General features: G+C 49.3%; 1 non-coding gene across 1 annotated transcript in view; it reads left to right on the top strand.

Moving 5' to 3' along the window:
- The first annotated feature begins 10786 nt into the window (after positions 1–10786).
- LOC123790278 (uncharacterized) overlaps positions 10787–15143 on the top strand; it is a 57478-nt gene continuing 53121 nt past the window's right edge. Inside the window, exon 1 of the transcript XR_006779045.2 lies at positions 10787–10934. This is a non-coding gene — a transcript (uncharacterized LOC123790278). The remainder of the gene's footprint in view (positions 10935–15143) is intronic.

Here is a 15143-nt window from a genome sequence, read left to right as displayed (position 1 = left end):
GGAATATTCAGACAATCACTTGGCGCTCAGTAATAAAGAAACAAATCCCGATAAGCGCTACAACACGAATAAACCTCGAAAACATTAGGCTGAGTGGAAGAAGCCAGATAGAAGAATATATACCATCTGATGACGTTTAAATAAAGTTCTAGAACAAGCGAAAGGAGCCCATGGGAACAGGAAGTAGAGCAGCGGTTGGCTGGGGCCTGGTGCCCCGGGATGGCATGGGGATGGGGGATATTGACTGGAAAGAGGGATCAGGAAAGTTGAGTGGGTTTCAGAAATACTCTTTATCTTGAGTGGAGTAGCGGATAGATGGGTATTTGTCAAAACTCCTCTAACTGTATACCTTTGATTTATGCAAATTATACCTCAATAAGGCTGGTTTTGAATGAGAAGTAGCTAGAGCTTGTGGTAAGTGCTCCAAGGTGAAGAAGATAAGGTTTTATAAGAGAGAAAAGTGGAGAAGGGAGACTACTTCTGATTGCTTGGGCAAGGAAGGACTCTTGAGGAGGGGACTCTGGAGCAGAGATCTGAATGTCAAGACGGAGCCAGCCATGGAAAGATCTGGGGGAGGGCATTCTAGGAAGAGGTCACTGCAGGAAGTAAGACGCAGAAGCAGGGAGGAGTTTGGTGCTCTCGCAACAGTCCAAAGGCCAGTGCTACCGGGTGAAGTGGGTGGGGCAGAGTGTGGCAGGAGCCGGGGTGGAGAGGCGGCAGGAGCCGGTTCATGGAGGACCTTATCAGCCCTGATAAAGGTTTGGAATTTGAAATGAATAAAATGCATATCCCTGTGTGGGTCGATGAGGGCAGAAACACATAAGTAAGTAAAGGCAAAATAGGGTCATGGGTGACATATCTGGGGACTGTACAGAGATAAAGGAGGGATTACTCAGCGCTACTGGGAAGGCTTCCTAGAGGAGGTGACATTTCAGTCGAGATTTAAGGAAGAGTAGCAGAGGAGAGAGGATATCCCCGTGGAGAGTACCGTGTCTATAGAAGCCCAGAGACATGCAGCCCCATGGAACATTCGAAGACCTGAGCATAATGTCAGTCTAGTTGGAGTTTTCCCTGTAGGTGTGCAAGTGGCGGGAGATCTGAGGCTGTAGGGACAGGCTTTTGAATCCTGCCTATGGAAAAACCCTAAAGATTTTTAAGTAAGGGACTATTAGGGCCAAGTTTACATTTCTTTTTTTTTTTTTTTTTTTTTTTGAGATTTTATCATTTGTCAGAGAGAGAGAGAGCACAAGCAGGGGGAGCGGCAGGCAGAGGGAGAAGGAGAAGCAGGCTCCTTGCTGAGCAAGGACCCCGACGCAGGGCTCAATCCCAGGACCCTGGGATCATGACCTGAGACAAAGGCAGAGGCTTCACCAATTGAGCCCCGCAGGCAACCCTAAGTTAACATTTCAGATCAAGATCTCCAGAATGGGCAGGTGGAGAGCAAGACCACTGGTTCTGGAGTGAGACCACAGGGAAGGCCTGAATAGGGGTAGGCGGGGCAGGGAGAAGGGCCACACTCTGTTAAGAGGTGATTGGGCCTGTCCTGAAGCTGGGGGACTACCTGGTTTCTGGCTTGGAGGCCTCGCTGCCCTGGGGGATGATGAGTTAAGTAGGACAGAGGAGGAGAAACAGGTTGGGGAAAAGATAGGCAGTTTGAGGCACCAAGGGACCATCGATGCTGACTTTAATGTGCACCTGCTCCCTCCCAGGGCTTGTTCCTTGAGGATCCCTAGGCCCTGGTCCCAGTGAGTCAGAAGCAATGGGTCTAGAATGGGGCCTGAGAGATGGCGTGTGTACAAAGTGCCGAGGGCCAGTCCCGCTCCGACGCTGGTAGACGCCACACCTACGGTCCTGCCAGTCTGGCCGCTCCAGGGGCCTGGAGCTGGAGGCCGCGCGGCTGCACTCTCATCGGGAAGGTGGCCAAAGCAGACCGGCAATTCAGGCGAAGGGGGCATCTAGAATAAGGCTCTGGATGGAGTGAGAGCAAAGGTAGCTTGTGTCTCTGCTGCGGCAGCTAAAGAATTGCAAGAGAGGGGCCCTGGGCATCCCGTGTGACTCCTGCTTACGTGTCCAGGGAGCCCCAGAGACTAGTGGCGGGGCCAAGATGGAAGCACATGTCTGCATATTCACTCTCTCCTCGGCTGTAGATGGGGGACACGGTGGGGGTTCACAGAGGCCGTGGTGAATTCGGCGTGAGTTCTTCAAAGAGAGAGCAGCTCCTACTCTGTGCACCAACCAACCTTCACTACAGCTCTGCAGCCCCGGTCCTATTATTATTTCCATTTTACAGATGAGGAGACTGAGGCCTCCAGAAGTTTAGGAAATTGTTCTGGGTCCCAAAGCCGGGATGCAGGGGAACCTGGGCTGGAACACGGGCCTCTGGACCTTTCTAGTCATAGCATTGCTCTGCCTCCACAAGTGGGAGAAGTCACTTTATCTCTTAATCTTAAATGATCCTCCAAGCTAGGGAGCGGGGCACAGTACGAGTTTTCTTTGTCTCGTCCTGTTAGGTATGTATGTCCTGGGGCACCTGGGTGGTTCATGCTTATGGTCATGGTCCTGGGGTCCTGGGATGCAGCCCAAGCCCTGCGTCAGACTCCCTGCTTGGCGGGGAGTCTACTTCTCCCTCTACCCCTCCCCCCTTCTCGTGCTCTCGCTCACTCTCATAATAAGAAAGAAAGAAAGAAAGAAAGAAAGAAAGAAAGAAAGAAAGAAAGAAAGAAAGAAAGGGGAAGGAAGGAAGGAAGGAAGGAAGGAAGGAAGGAAGGAAGGAAGGAAGAAAGAAAGAAAGAAAAGAAAAGAAAAGAAAAGAAAAGAAAAGAAAAGAAAAGAAAAGAGAGGGAGAAAGACAGGAAGAAGGAATGAATCTAGGTCCTTCCTGTGTTTTCCAAAGAAGAGGCTCCCAGGGCCTCATGGTGCAAACTGAGTTGTCAGGTCCCCGCCAGGAGCACTTGCCCGGTTGGTGGATCGCACGGCACTGTCACCTGCCTCCTGCAACAGAAGGAGGTGGTTGAGGCGGCAGCGGCGGCCAATCTGTCCCCAGCGCAGCGCAGTCCTGTTTGGCTGTGATGAAATCCTCATGGCATATGGCTACTATCTTGAGAGCGGACAGGAATGGGATTTTACATGTGCCAGATTTCACTCCCTCTCTGAAACAATCCTTGTAGTAAACAGAGGTTTTCTGATCTTAAGATCTGGAGGATGGGAATTCCTTCACACTTCTCAAGTAAAACGATTGTCTTGCAGAGTTTCATTCTATTGACGGTACAAATGTTTTTTAAACATCCAAGCTCTTCTGGGCTCCCTCCCTTCCCCCAAAAGCCAGGACAGGAGGAGGTGCGGCCAACTCTGTTCCGGCTCCAGACCACCCCAGGGAGGAGACCTCTGTATGTCCCGTGCCTGTCACCCTTTAGCAAATGGGGTGGGGAAGAGGAAAGGCTTGCTGAGCGTGGGAGGCCACTGGGTGGAGGAGGCGAGGAAGGGCCAGGAAGCAAGTAGAATGTGACTTTTAGGAGGAGAATTATTTTGAACCACATCTTGTATGCTGACAGCATAATGATCATTATTAGGACCTCAGATGTAACACGAAATCCGCCCTAAAGTTAAATTTTCCCTTTCACGTAAGCGTGGCCTGTCAACCCACCATAGGATGGTTCTATGTCAGCCTCCTCCACACTGGGGGGTTGGAATGTTCCAGCTGCTTCCTCACTCTTACCTTTCATTAAGGACTTGGCTTTTTTTTTAGTAAACAAGCCCCGTTTTTCTACCTTAGCCTTAGGAAATCAACCTGAGAAATACTTTGTGCAAGAACCATAGCTATTTTTGCAGCTTTCTACCCACATTTAGTTTCAGAGTTTCTATCCAGAATCTTACCTCCCCAGGGACCCTCCTGGACACACTGTGACCTCTAATAGAGGGGCAGACCCAGGGCTTGAATTATGCCCGGACAGATTATTTTTGGCTTTCACAGCGTTTTAAAAATCAGCTTTCACATCAAAATCCTCTTTGCGGGCTCCTCTTGAAAACTCAGAGAACCTAGCTGTAGTGGGCCACATTTCCCTGCGACACGTGAATAATAGTGGCTCCCTCTGCACAGAGTTTGGTCTCTGGTTTGCCAAAGTCCCCACCCCTCTCCATGACCCCCCATCCACATCCTAAGAGCAAGTAGTAATTAAAAGGCAGACATGGAGATAGGAATTTCAGTCTCGACTCTACCACTTACTTTCCGTGGCCCCTTGAGCAGGTGTCTGCATCTCTCTGAAGCCTGCTTTTAATCCCTATGAAGAGGAGAGTAAGGCAGTAATGTGTTCAGAGCACTGGCAGAAAAGTCTAGGCTAGAGGAAGCACTCAGCGAAGACTTTGGCAGGTTTGTTTATTGGTGTATATTTCCTGTCAATAACACAGGCTGCTGGAAGGTGTATACAAATGGACCCACTATTGCAAATGTAAGCTTCACATAAGCAAGGATTTTCTAAATCTGTTTTGTTTATTCCCACATCCCCAGAGTTTAGGGTGGTCCCTGGCACATGGTAGGCACATAGCAAACGTATTGAGTGAATACGTGGGTTTAATGTTGCCCTGAGTTCTTAGGCTTCATACGTCATGTGCTAAATTATTATTATCGGTCCGTTTTATAAATAATAATGCAAATGGACATAACGGTTGAGTATTTCAGGGCAATTTTTCAGAGTTGTTGATGGGAATTTCATGGCCGTACTCCACTGAGTCATTGCCTAAGAGAAAAATGTGTTTTCCTCCAGGACTGGGATCCTAAGATCATTATCCAAATACCAGGCCACTTGAAGAATCGGGGCTTCAAAAAGTCATAATTAAAAACGCACGCATTTATGTGATGCTTCTTGAGAACTCAAGGTGCTGTACAAACATTTAAAACATTAAGTGCTCCCTGAAGCACTTTCCTCAGAAGTAATACTTCCAGAGAGGAGAGCGTATTTAGGTAAAACCAATGGCAGGTTTTATGCCACGATCTCAACAAGGCTCAACCTCTGAGTGCTGAAATTTGCTCCCCGTAGGATGCAACTTTCCTGGAAATACAGGAGAAGATAGGTTGACTCCCAGCTTGATTCAGTGTTAGCTTATTGGACTGTTGTATTACTTGTGCCAAAGGCTGGTGGTTTGGGGCTAGGTGGCCTGTAGGGGTCAGCTGTGTTTTCTGTTTGCTTGGCATCTGCCTCCTAGTTCTGGTAACTGAACTTCAGTTTTCCTAGGGAAGCCATTCCTTGCATACTTCCAGCCGTAGGATTTGGTGGTGCCTAACCTCACCCCCAGCTCCACAGGAGAGCAGGGAGGAGCCAAGGTATCACATTTCCTGGCTCCAGCCACACATACAGAAAAAAAGCAAGTAACCCAAAGACTCTAACCAGGAATGCAAACGCTAAGACTCCAACCTGGAACTCTTTTTAAGACTGTTGGGAAAGAGAATGCCTTTTGTTTGCTGGGACTTTTTGCTGTGAGAATGTAATTCTGACACTGCCAGAGGCACTACTGGAGAATGCAGAGAAAAGAGAGCTGAGCCAGAGAAAGCAAGAGAGGAGATTCCTGGTGACAGTGTTTGAGTGCCTGGATCCAGCCATGCCTGAAACTCACGTTTGAATTTTTGGTTTCAGGAGCCAGTAAATAAAATCTCTCTCCTTTCTTAAACCAGTTTGACTAGCATTTTAGTCAATTGCAATGGAATGTTCCTGACTAGCAGATTAGAATTTGAAAATGTAGATCAGAAAAAGAGGCACAAAACTGGGAGACCCATTGCTCAGATAAAAACCAAAACCATGAACCATGGCCAGAAGCAAACTGATGAGTTTGCCTCTTTTTCCTTGACCTGGACCTCAAATTCAATTAGACTCTTGTAGAACAGTGAGAAAGAGAAGAAGCAGCATAATTGTTTGTCTCATTTCTTTAATACCCTGACACAAAGTAAGAACCCGGTCACTGTCTTCTGGAGCTGGTGCTCGTGTGGCCACGTTCATTGGCTTTGCTTTCATGTGTGTTCATTTGTCTGCCTCCATAAGGAGAAGACACTGAAATAAGCCAGAGGCCAGGTCTTAGTGGACTTCTCCAGTGCTTTAAAACTCTCTGGATTTGGGGCACCTGGTGGCTCAGTCGGTTAAGCGTCTGCCTTCGGCTCAGGTCATGATCCTGAGGTCCTGAGATCGAGCCCCTTACTCAGTAGGGAGCCTGCCTCTCCCTCTCCCTCTGCCTGCTGCCTCCCCTGCTTGTGCTCTCTCTCTCTCTCTGTCAAATAAATAAATAGAATCTTAAAAATAAATAAATAAACAAACAAACAAACAAATAAATAAAAACTCTTTGGACTTAACCTAGAGGAATTCCGCTAGTGCTGGCCACAGAGCCAGGGAGCTCCAGAAAGATGTTCAACTCGTGCGGCATCTAGAGGAGTCCACTTAATACAGTTACTGAGCACTTCCTGTGCGCCAGGCTCCAACTTTCTCTTTTTGAGGAAGGCTTCTTTCCTCCAGTCCTTCGTCAGTCCTTCTTGACCCTTTGGGGCTGCACCTTTGCCGTGACCCCCCCCCCCTTTCCCTTGTGACCAGCCTGAACTCTGCTGCCCAATGATTCTTTACAAAAGACTGCCTCCCATTCCCATTTCCCATTCCCAGGAGCTTCACTGGTTCCCTATAGGTTTCATATTGAATCTATACTCTTCTTAGCCTTTAATAAAACAAATGCCAGGACTAAAAAAGCTCACAGTTTGGAGCATTTACGGGGTGCTGGCACTATGCTTAGGTTTCACATGCATTATCTCAGTTAATCCTCAAAATGCTGCTATAAAGCTGATACTAATGCTACCCCCCCTTTTTTTTCCAGAAGAGGAAACCAAGGCACAGGAGGTCATGTAACTTGCTCAAGTCACATGGCCAATAAGTGCTGGTGTCCGAATGCAACCCTGTCACTCCAGCTCCAGACCCCATATTCCTACCAGAAGATTCTGCTATCTCCAGCACTCTTCCACAACCTGCTCTGTCTCTTACCTTGTTCCTCACAACTCTACAATTTCCGCAGTCCACTTAGGCAGGTCTTACGGTTATGCCAAACTGTCTCTGATTTTGTTGTCTTCGCTATTTGTTTAGTCATTTCTTCATTCACTCAGTCAGCACATACATACCAAGAATGCTCTCTTTTCTCCCACTTCTCCAAGTCGTGCCTTTCGAGGCTCCACCCCACACCCTTTCTTTCATGCCTCCCACCTTAGCCAGGGCAGCTGGCATGGCCTCCCTTTCATGAATGCTGGGGACACAGAAGGGCATGACAACATGGTCAGCATTCAGTCCCACAGGGGCCTTCCCAGGTCTCACGCTCCCTGGCTTTCCCACCAGGAGGCAGATCCCTGGAGAAGGAGTTAAGGAAGCATCTCTCTTTTCGTAGCCAACACAGGTTTGAGCGCACATTAGCCATCCAAGAAACATTCTTTCATCGAATTGTTGAGTGAACCAACGGAATCCAGTGAAAATACGATGGTTTTTAAAAGGGCCTTGTGAAGGGGCGCTTGGCTGGCTCAGCGGCTACAGCACGTGACGCCTGATCTTAGGTTTGTGAGTTTCAGCCCCACGGCGGGCGGGCGTAGAGCCTACTTCAAAAAAAAAAAAAAAAAAAAAGATAAAACGGCCTTGCGAAAAATCATGAATCTGGATTCTTCCTTTCATCAAGACTTCATATAAAGTTTATGAGGTAGGTGTTATTATCCCCATTTTACAGATAAGATTGAGGCTCAGAGAAAGTGGGTAACTTGGCCACGTTCGTAAAATGGATAAATCTCAGCACAGGCTCCCCAACCACGGCATCCTGCTGCCTCTGCCGTCCTTAGACGGTTCTCCTGAATTCACATATGTGCAAAATCCATTGCGGCTTCTGTGGCTCATGAACTTTCACAGAAAATATGCTTTGTTGGGGCCTTTTACACAGACGTTTTTCTTCATTTCCAGGATTGGAAGGAAACTCACTGCTGTTGTGAAGAAACTTGGTGAAACTCCAGCAACTTCGACCACTGGCCCGCTGCTGAGTCCTGGGACTTAAGGTCAAATTCTAGAAAAGAACCGTGTGGGATGTACAACCTGGCCTGGTCTCTCGGGTTCTCGGCTGCTGCTGGCAACATTCTCTGGGTTTGTACTCACATGAGAGCACTTCTTAACTGTGGACATAGACGTGGACGTGGATTTGGGGGTGGGAAATGTTCTGTTTTTCTTTTGATACTTATGCCCTCTCAATCCCAACTAACTCAGTAAAAGGGGAGCGGCCAGGGACCTTACCGCAAACATTTCTCATCATCTCTTCCCCAGCACAGCTCCCATTGGTCCCACTAGCACGAGCAGCTGTCCTCCCTTTCAAAGCAGTTATTCCTGCCTTAGCCCCCCTTCCTCATCTTGCCCTGCCCTCATTAGAACCTCAGAGACATGTGCTTGCCCGCAAGGACCTGGAAAATTTTCCTGCCAAAAAGTCTTCCTGTCAGAGTGTACTTATGGTCATACGGTCTCTGGTCTTCCTCCTGCATCAGTGTTTGTAAAGGGTGGGTCTTGCCCCTGATGGTCCGAATATGGTTTTGGGGTGTGTGTGAGTGACCTTTATTCCTCGGAGGTCAATAGGCAATGCTGTATTGCCCTGCAAACCTTAGAAGGACACCATAACCCCGCAGCTCCCTTTCCTAAATCTCTCTTTATCTTGCCCTCCCTTTCGGCAACCGATCCCCAAACCACTGCTGCTTCTCCTTTCTCTCCAATCCCTTCTCTATCTTGGCTCCCAGCAAAGTTTGCCTTCCACCACATCCGTCAAACCTCATTCAGGCTCATTTCTCCCCCCACCCTTCCTGACCTCCACCCTCCCTGACCTCCAGGGAGGTCTGCCATACACCCCAGGTCTCGCTGCCCCTGCCCTGCTCCCAGCATCTTCCTGCACACTAATCTCTGCCCCTTCGGACCTCGGGCTCATGTTTTCAACCTCTTAGTATAGCTCTGTCTGAAGCCATGATTCTTCTTCTCTACCTTTCACAACTGTCTTTTTTCTATTATTTATTTATTTGAGAGAGCGCACACAAACAAGAGAGCAGAAGCGGGGGGGTGGGGGTGGGGGGGGCAGAGTGAGAGGGAGAAGCCAACTCCCCACTGAGCAGGAAGCCTCACTCGAAGCTCCATCCCAGGACCTTGGGGTCATGACCTGATCGGAAGGCAGCCGCTCAACTGACTGAGCCACACAAATGCCCCTCACAACTGTCTTTTCCCCCATTTATATGCGTTTCTTTAAAAAATAAATGTATAAAAGTAAAAAAGTATAACTTGAAACTATTAAGTAAATAGTAAACAGTACAGGTGGTACTTTGATATGAGACACACTACCCATCGGCTCTTGATCGTCAAAGAACATGTCTCAGTCAGCTGCGCATTGCCAATCAGCTGGGCAACGGCAAAAGGCGCTCACTAGAAACTGATTATAAAATAACTTTTTATCTGTTAAATAAAAAAATTCAACCGAGGAAATTTAAAGGTCTAATTGGCTTTAATAAATGATTCCTAAATCAGGCAGCATCCCATCTACCTAGTAGAGGGGAGTTGTACAAAATAGGTTTGTTTTTTTTTTTAATAGAAGGTAGGTTGGAGCGAGAAAGTTATTAACAAAAGAAAAGAAAGGATTTTCCCTTAGGGGTAGAGTAGAGGGCTTCCTATGATGCAGATTACTCCACCTTCCTTTGAGGGCTAGAGAGCACCACGTGACAGATTGCCTCATTGGTGCTTATCAGGAAATTCCTGACCTTATTTCTGGCAAAGGTTGACACTGCAATTAGCTTCTGTTATTAAGCCTCAGTTTGGGACTTGGCCAAAGTGACACTGTTTGGGGCCTATGGTTTTTCCTTTTGACAGGTCTAAAATCCCATAGTTTGAGAGGGAAGGACAATATGTATGAAACCTCCATAGCCGTGCAGGGAATAAGAGAGTAAAACTTAAATGAAATTCAATCAGCAAGAAGCCAAGGGTGAGATAAAAAGTGGTTGTCAAACTGGGACCTCCACGGGATGTTCAATTCTCACTTTGAAGCTGAGGATCTACACCGGTCACAGAGGTGTAGGCAATATGGCTATAGAAGACGAGGGGAGGACATTAGAGAAAAATCCATTTCTAAAATGAGTAACAAAAAAGTCTTTGCAAGCAGGACTCGCAGGTTTTTCCTGGACTTTGCTCCGGGAGTGTTTTGGTCATTTCTCTCTCTGTTGGAACAGAAGTCCTTTAGGACAGGAAGTCTGGGCCTGGGCCTGAATGAATGAGATCTTATTACATTCTCTAGCAAAGGCTGCACTACTTGCTGTGACGTTTATGACGGAAAGTTGCCAGAGAGCAATCCAGTTAGCCACAGCCCCACTCCTCTCAGGTACAGCTCGGGAACTAAACCCCTGAACTATGTGGGTCTAGACCAAGAAGACACCAGCAGGAGAGGCCTACAATGAACCCTGACTGAGCGGGATACATCGGGGACACAGGGCCTCCCTTCCAGGTACCTGCATTAGCGGCGAGGGGCAATCATCTGGAGTCTTGGCAAACTGATCCAACCTGAAACGAACGCCTGTCGGGAGTCTCAGGTCCACCCCAGCTCAGAGGCGGCAGCAGGGAAGCCAGGACCCCGCCTCCAGTTCCCACCGAGCCGACCCACCCGGAGCGCTCCCGCAGGCGCCCAGAGGCCTGGCGGCTGGGGGGGTGGGGATCGTGCTGTGACGCCGCCCCCCGCCTCGCCCCGCCCCGCGCGCGTTGCCAGGGTGATCAGGTGACTCGGAGCTCGCGGCGCTCGGGGCAGTCGTGACGTCACGCGCGCCGCGGCTCCTCTCTCGCTCAGTGGCAGGTGCGGTGCATCTGGTGCGGTCTCATCTGGTCGGAGCAGGTCTCTACTAAACCAGTGCCCTGCGGGTTCGAAGAGGAGAGGTGAGTCGGGGCGGACGCAGGCCCAGCCAAGCTGGAAGCGGGGAGCGGGTAAGGTGCGGGCAGGGCCCTTCGGAGGTTTGGCGCGCCCGCGAGCTCCCCAAAGAGCACCCCTGGAGCGGCAGGCACCGGGACGGGATGGACCGAGTTAGGCTGGGGTGTGCGCAGCCCCCGGGGAGGGGCCGGGAGCCGGCCCAAAGCCCACTCGGGAGCCCCGCGGCTGTTCGTCCGGTTCTGGGTCGCCGCTCCGCTGTTAGAGGCTGGGAGGGTGGAGATCCTGCGCCGCCCGGCCTCTGGGCCGTGGTCTAAAGGGGCTTCGCGTTTCAGCGGGCCTCGCCATGCCGGGATTCGGCGTGCTCCGACCCGGGCTCGCCACACCCCGTCCCGGGGGACTTGTGCGGGAGGCTTCTGCAGCTCTCCGCCTTGGGTTGCGATTTCTGAGGCGCTGCCGGGGGCCGGGAGGCCGCTCGGGAGCCCGGCGGCTGGGAGCAGAGGCCCGGGTGTTCAGAGAAGGTGTTGGGGGGGTGAAGGAGTCCTCATTCTTGAGGCGGGGGGGGGGGTGATTGGGATCTCAGTGGACCTGTTGGTGTAGGTGAAATCTGAGTGGAGTCCTGAGGGGTGGGGACTAATCTGCCCGCAGCGGTTGGGGGTTGGAAGAGTAGAGGGAGGGAGAGAGGACCTCCGCGGAGGGAGACCGCGAGCCTTGCGCTGGAGGTAAAGGAAAGAAGACTGTTGGGTGACTGACTGGACCAAGTGCTAGGGCTGTTTTGCGGAGAAAAAAGTTCGGAGAATTAGGTTAGGGCTGGTTAGGAAAAACTCTTGAGTGCCCGGCCGAGCGTTTGTGTGCTGTGGGGAGCCGTTGAATCGTGGGCTGGATTGGGGTAGGGGGAATCTGGCTTGGGGAAACACTGAGGAGGCTGTTGTGACAGCCTGGGAAAGAGGTGACAACGCTTAGAATTGTAGTCTGATGGGATTCTGCGACCCCTGCTTATGAAATATAATGAGGACGCCGGCAGCCAGGTGCCTGTACTCCAGCCATTATTAGATTAAAAAATCCTGTCAGAAGGAAGCACCCAGCTGCAGCTCTTTTTCTTATTGCCTTTTTTTTAAGACTTTTTTTTTTCCCAAATAATCTCTATACCAAAGAGGGGCTCGAACTTACAACTCCCAGATCGAGTCGCACCTCTACTGACGGAGCCAGCCTTGTGCTCCTCTTGTTGTCTCTTTTGACCGAATTTAATGTCTACCTGTGAGCTTGCCCCCCCTCATTAAACACTAGGGTTGTATTCTTCACAGCACTCGGCCTTCAGAGGTTTCAGAGTGTCTTAAAAACACTCCGTATCCCCAGAGTGAAATCCAAATGCCAAGTGATTAGTAGGACAGTTAATGGGGGGAAGTTAATAAAGGATAAAAAAATGCCCAAAACATGAATATGGAACATTGGGGAAACTGAAAGGAGTCTCAGGCTTTTGTTAATTGCAGAACTAAGAGGTCCCCTTTCACACATTCTCCCTTCCGCTTTTGGGCTTCTCAGCTTAAGGCTGTTTAAGTGTTAATTGGTCATTGTCTTACTTTCCTGAGAAACAAGTTTTTTAAAAAAATTTATTTGCCAGAGAAAGGGATAGGGAGAGCGCGCGCGCATGCGGACCACGCCGAAGCGGGGAACGGGAGGGAGAGGGAGAGGGAGAAGCAGGCTCCCCACTGAGCAGGGAGCCGGATGCAGGAATCAGTCCCTGGACCCTGGCATGACCTGAGCGGAAGGTAGACGCTTAACCGACTGAGCCACCCAGGCGCCCCCCTTTTTTGTTCTTTAGAGAGAATGCCGGCATGCGAGGGCGGGGGGGGGGGGAAGGGCAGAGAGAGAGGGAGAGACAGAATCTCAAGCAGGCTCCAGGCGGAGCTCCGCGCGGGGCTTGTTCCTGCGACCCTGACCCTGAAATCATGACCTGAGGAAATCGGGAGTCAGGCGCTTAACCGACTGAGCGACCCGGGCCTCCCGAGAAACAAGAAATTTTGATTGAAGAGTAATGATTTGCTGATTTATGGTTTTTTCCCAGCTCTGAAATTTGCTTATTCTGTGACCTTAAAAAAAAAAAGGCACTGCTGTCCATTTTATTCTTTTTAAAGATTTTGACAGCGAGAGAGAGGGAACACAAGCAGGGGGAGTGGGAGAGGAAGGAGCAGGGACCCCCAACGAGGGGCTCAGTCCCAGGATCCTGGGATCATGACCTGAGCTGAAAGCAGACGCTCAAGGACTGAGCCACCCAGTCGCCCCACTGCTGTCCATTTTATACTGAACCTTAGCAATTGATGTTTTCTGGGAGGATGTGAAATGGCTGAACCTTCCCAGCAGTTTGTTTTATGTTTGCTGCAGAAAATAGAATTGGACCTCTAGGGATCCTGTACAGTAAAAGGTAGTTCAGGGAACTGCAGAGAACTCGGGAAGGAGGCTGCAGCTGGTTTGTGCTGCGCAAACCAGCACAGCACTCAAGGGAGGGCACATGGGGGGGTTTGGCACTTGAGGAAAATGAACCTCCCTTCGGATCAGTGAGGCCATTCTCGTCACCTGAGCAATGGGTGTTTACCACACCTTACTGCTCACTGAAGAGTTTTTCCTGGTAACAAGTGGCAGGGCTTGTTGTGATACTGATTTTTAAGGGTCTTTGCAGGAGTTCTGTAATATTTAGAATCTCCGGAGGTTAGATTTCTTGGCCACATCTAAGAAGAATTGTTAACCATTTTCTAAATCTCCTTGGAAATATTTGAACCAGCCAACTAATTACGCTTCCTTTGGAAAGAAGCAGCGTCCCCCCACCCCCCAACACCGTAACTATGTGCTGTCAGGGCCATTAAGTAGGCCAAGAGTTTTGGGAAATTTTCCACTTTCATTCACCCGTGCCACCCACACAAGTTTTCCCGTTGGTAGAGAATATGACTTGTCAGGAAAAATATTTTCGTGTGTTTCCCTAAACATAAGTATGATACACACCGGGGCTGGCTCCTCTTGTGATGAGGAACAGGAATGCTCTCCCTTAAGGGGCTCTGAGCCAAGGTGAGAGGCAAGGCTGGGGTACAGGCCACAGACTGAGCCAGGGAGAATTCTCAGCCTTGGCCTTGGTCACCCAGGGCACTGGGCAGGGCTGTCCTTTCTCAGGAGAGAAACATTCCTCGACCTTGAAAGGGGATAATGGTCAGGACTCCGTTCCCAGAGGTTCCCAGGGGTACCGAGGAGAATTAATGAGAGGCTTATATGAAATTTGAGCTCCTCCAAAGCTGAATCTTTTTAATTCTTGGATAAATGGTGTATTTTGAGATGTAGTGAAGTAAAAAAGAGATGGACATTCTAAATTTTTGTGAAAGCTTCATTCAGACTCTGAGGTGTTCTGTTGATTTTTTTGTGGGCTATTTGGGCTTGGTTATTGATAAGCCTATAATCAAGATCTGGAGGCCTGAGGGTAAGAGCATGTTTGTGTTTCATAAGGAAGTCAGTTCAGCTGGTTCCCCACTCTTTTCTCGTTCTCTTAGAGTGCCTAGAGTAAGCCAGTAACAGCTGGGTGTGAAGCTTTCTGGAGCTTTCTACCCAATATCCTTTCAGCTCGAAAGGAGTTAGTTATTATGCTCATCAGAGGTAAAAAGTGCATAGTAATGCTTCCTAAATGAAACGAGGAATGAAATAGTCATCTTTTAAAATTCCTGTATCCTAAGTCAGTCCTCCGGTACTGCTGCTCAGATGCTCACAAGCTTACTGACGTGCCCAGGAGCTCTACAGAACTACAAACAACATCCACCTCCTAGACTTCTGTCATTGGTTGGCTAGGCATGATTTTCACAGGGGGGGAGTTCTGATGGAAGAGGCTTTTTTTTCTCAGGCAGCTCTGAGTTACAGGCCTCCAAGCTCCCAGCGCTTGGCCAAGGCTACTAATTGGCTTGGCTATAAAGTGGGAGTCAGCAATTAAACAGCAGTATAGAAGCGAAGGGATTGGGCATGAGTTGACCCTCCAGCGAAAAAGGTTCACACCACTTTGTGCACTATTTACAAAGGACTCTTCGAAAGGAAATGAACTTGGAATGATTTCTTGTGTAGTTTTTAGGAAACATAGGTGGAATATTAGTATTTATATAGGCCTCAGAACCCGAGTTAGGAAACTGGATGGGCCCTCATCTCTAAAGCAGGGGAGACAAATGGTCTGAATCCAGTCTCTGTGGACAGTA

This window comes from Ursus americanus, chromosome 5 (assembly GCF_024610735.1).
Source record: "Ursus americanus isolate L20-20 chromosome 5, mUrsAme1.1.p, whole genome shotgun sequence".
In the NCBI taxonomy this organism is placed as follows: Eukaryota; Metazoa; Chordata; class Mammalia; order Carnivora; family Ursidae; genus Ursus; species Ursus americanus.
Note: the sequence above shows the minus strand (reverse complement) of the source record. Positions and strands in the feature narration are given on the sequence as shown.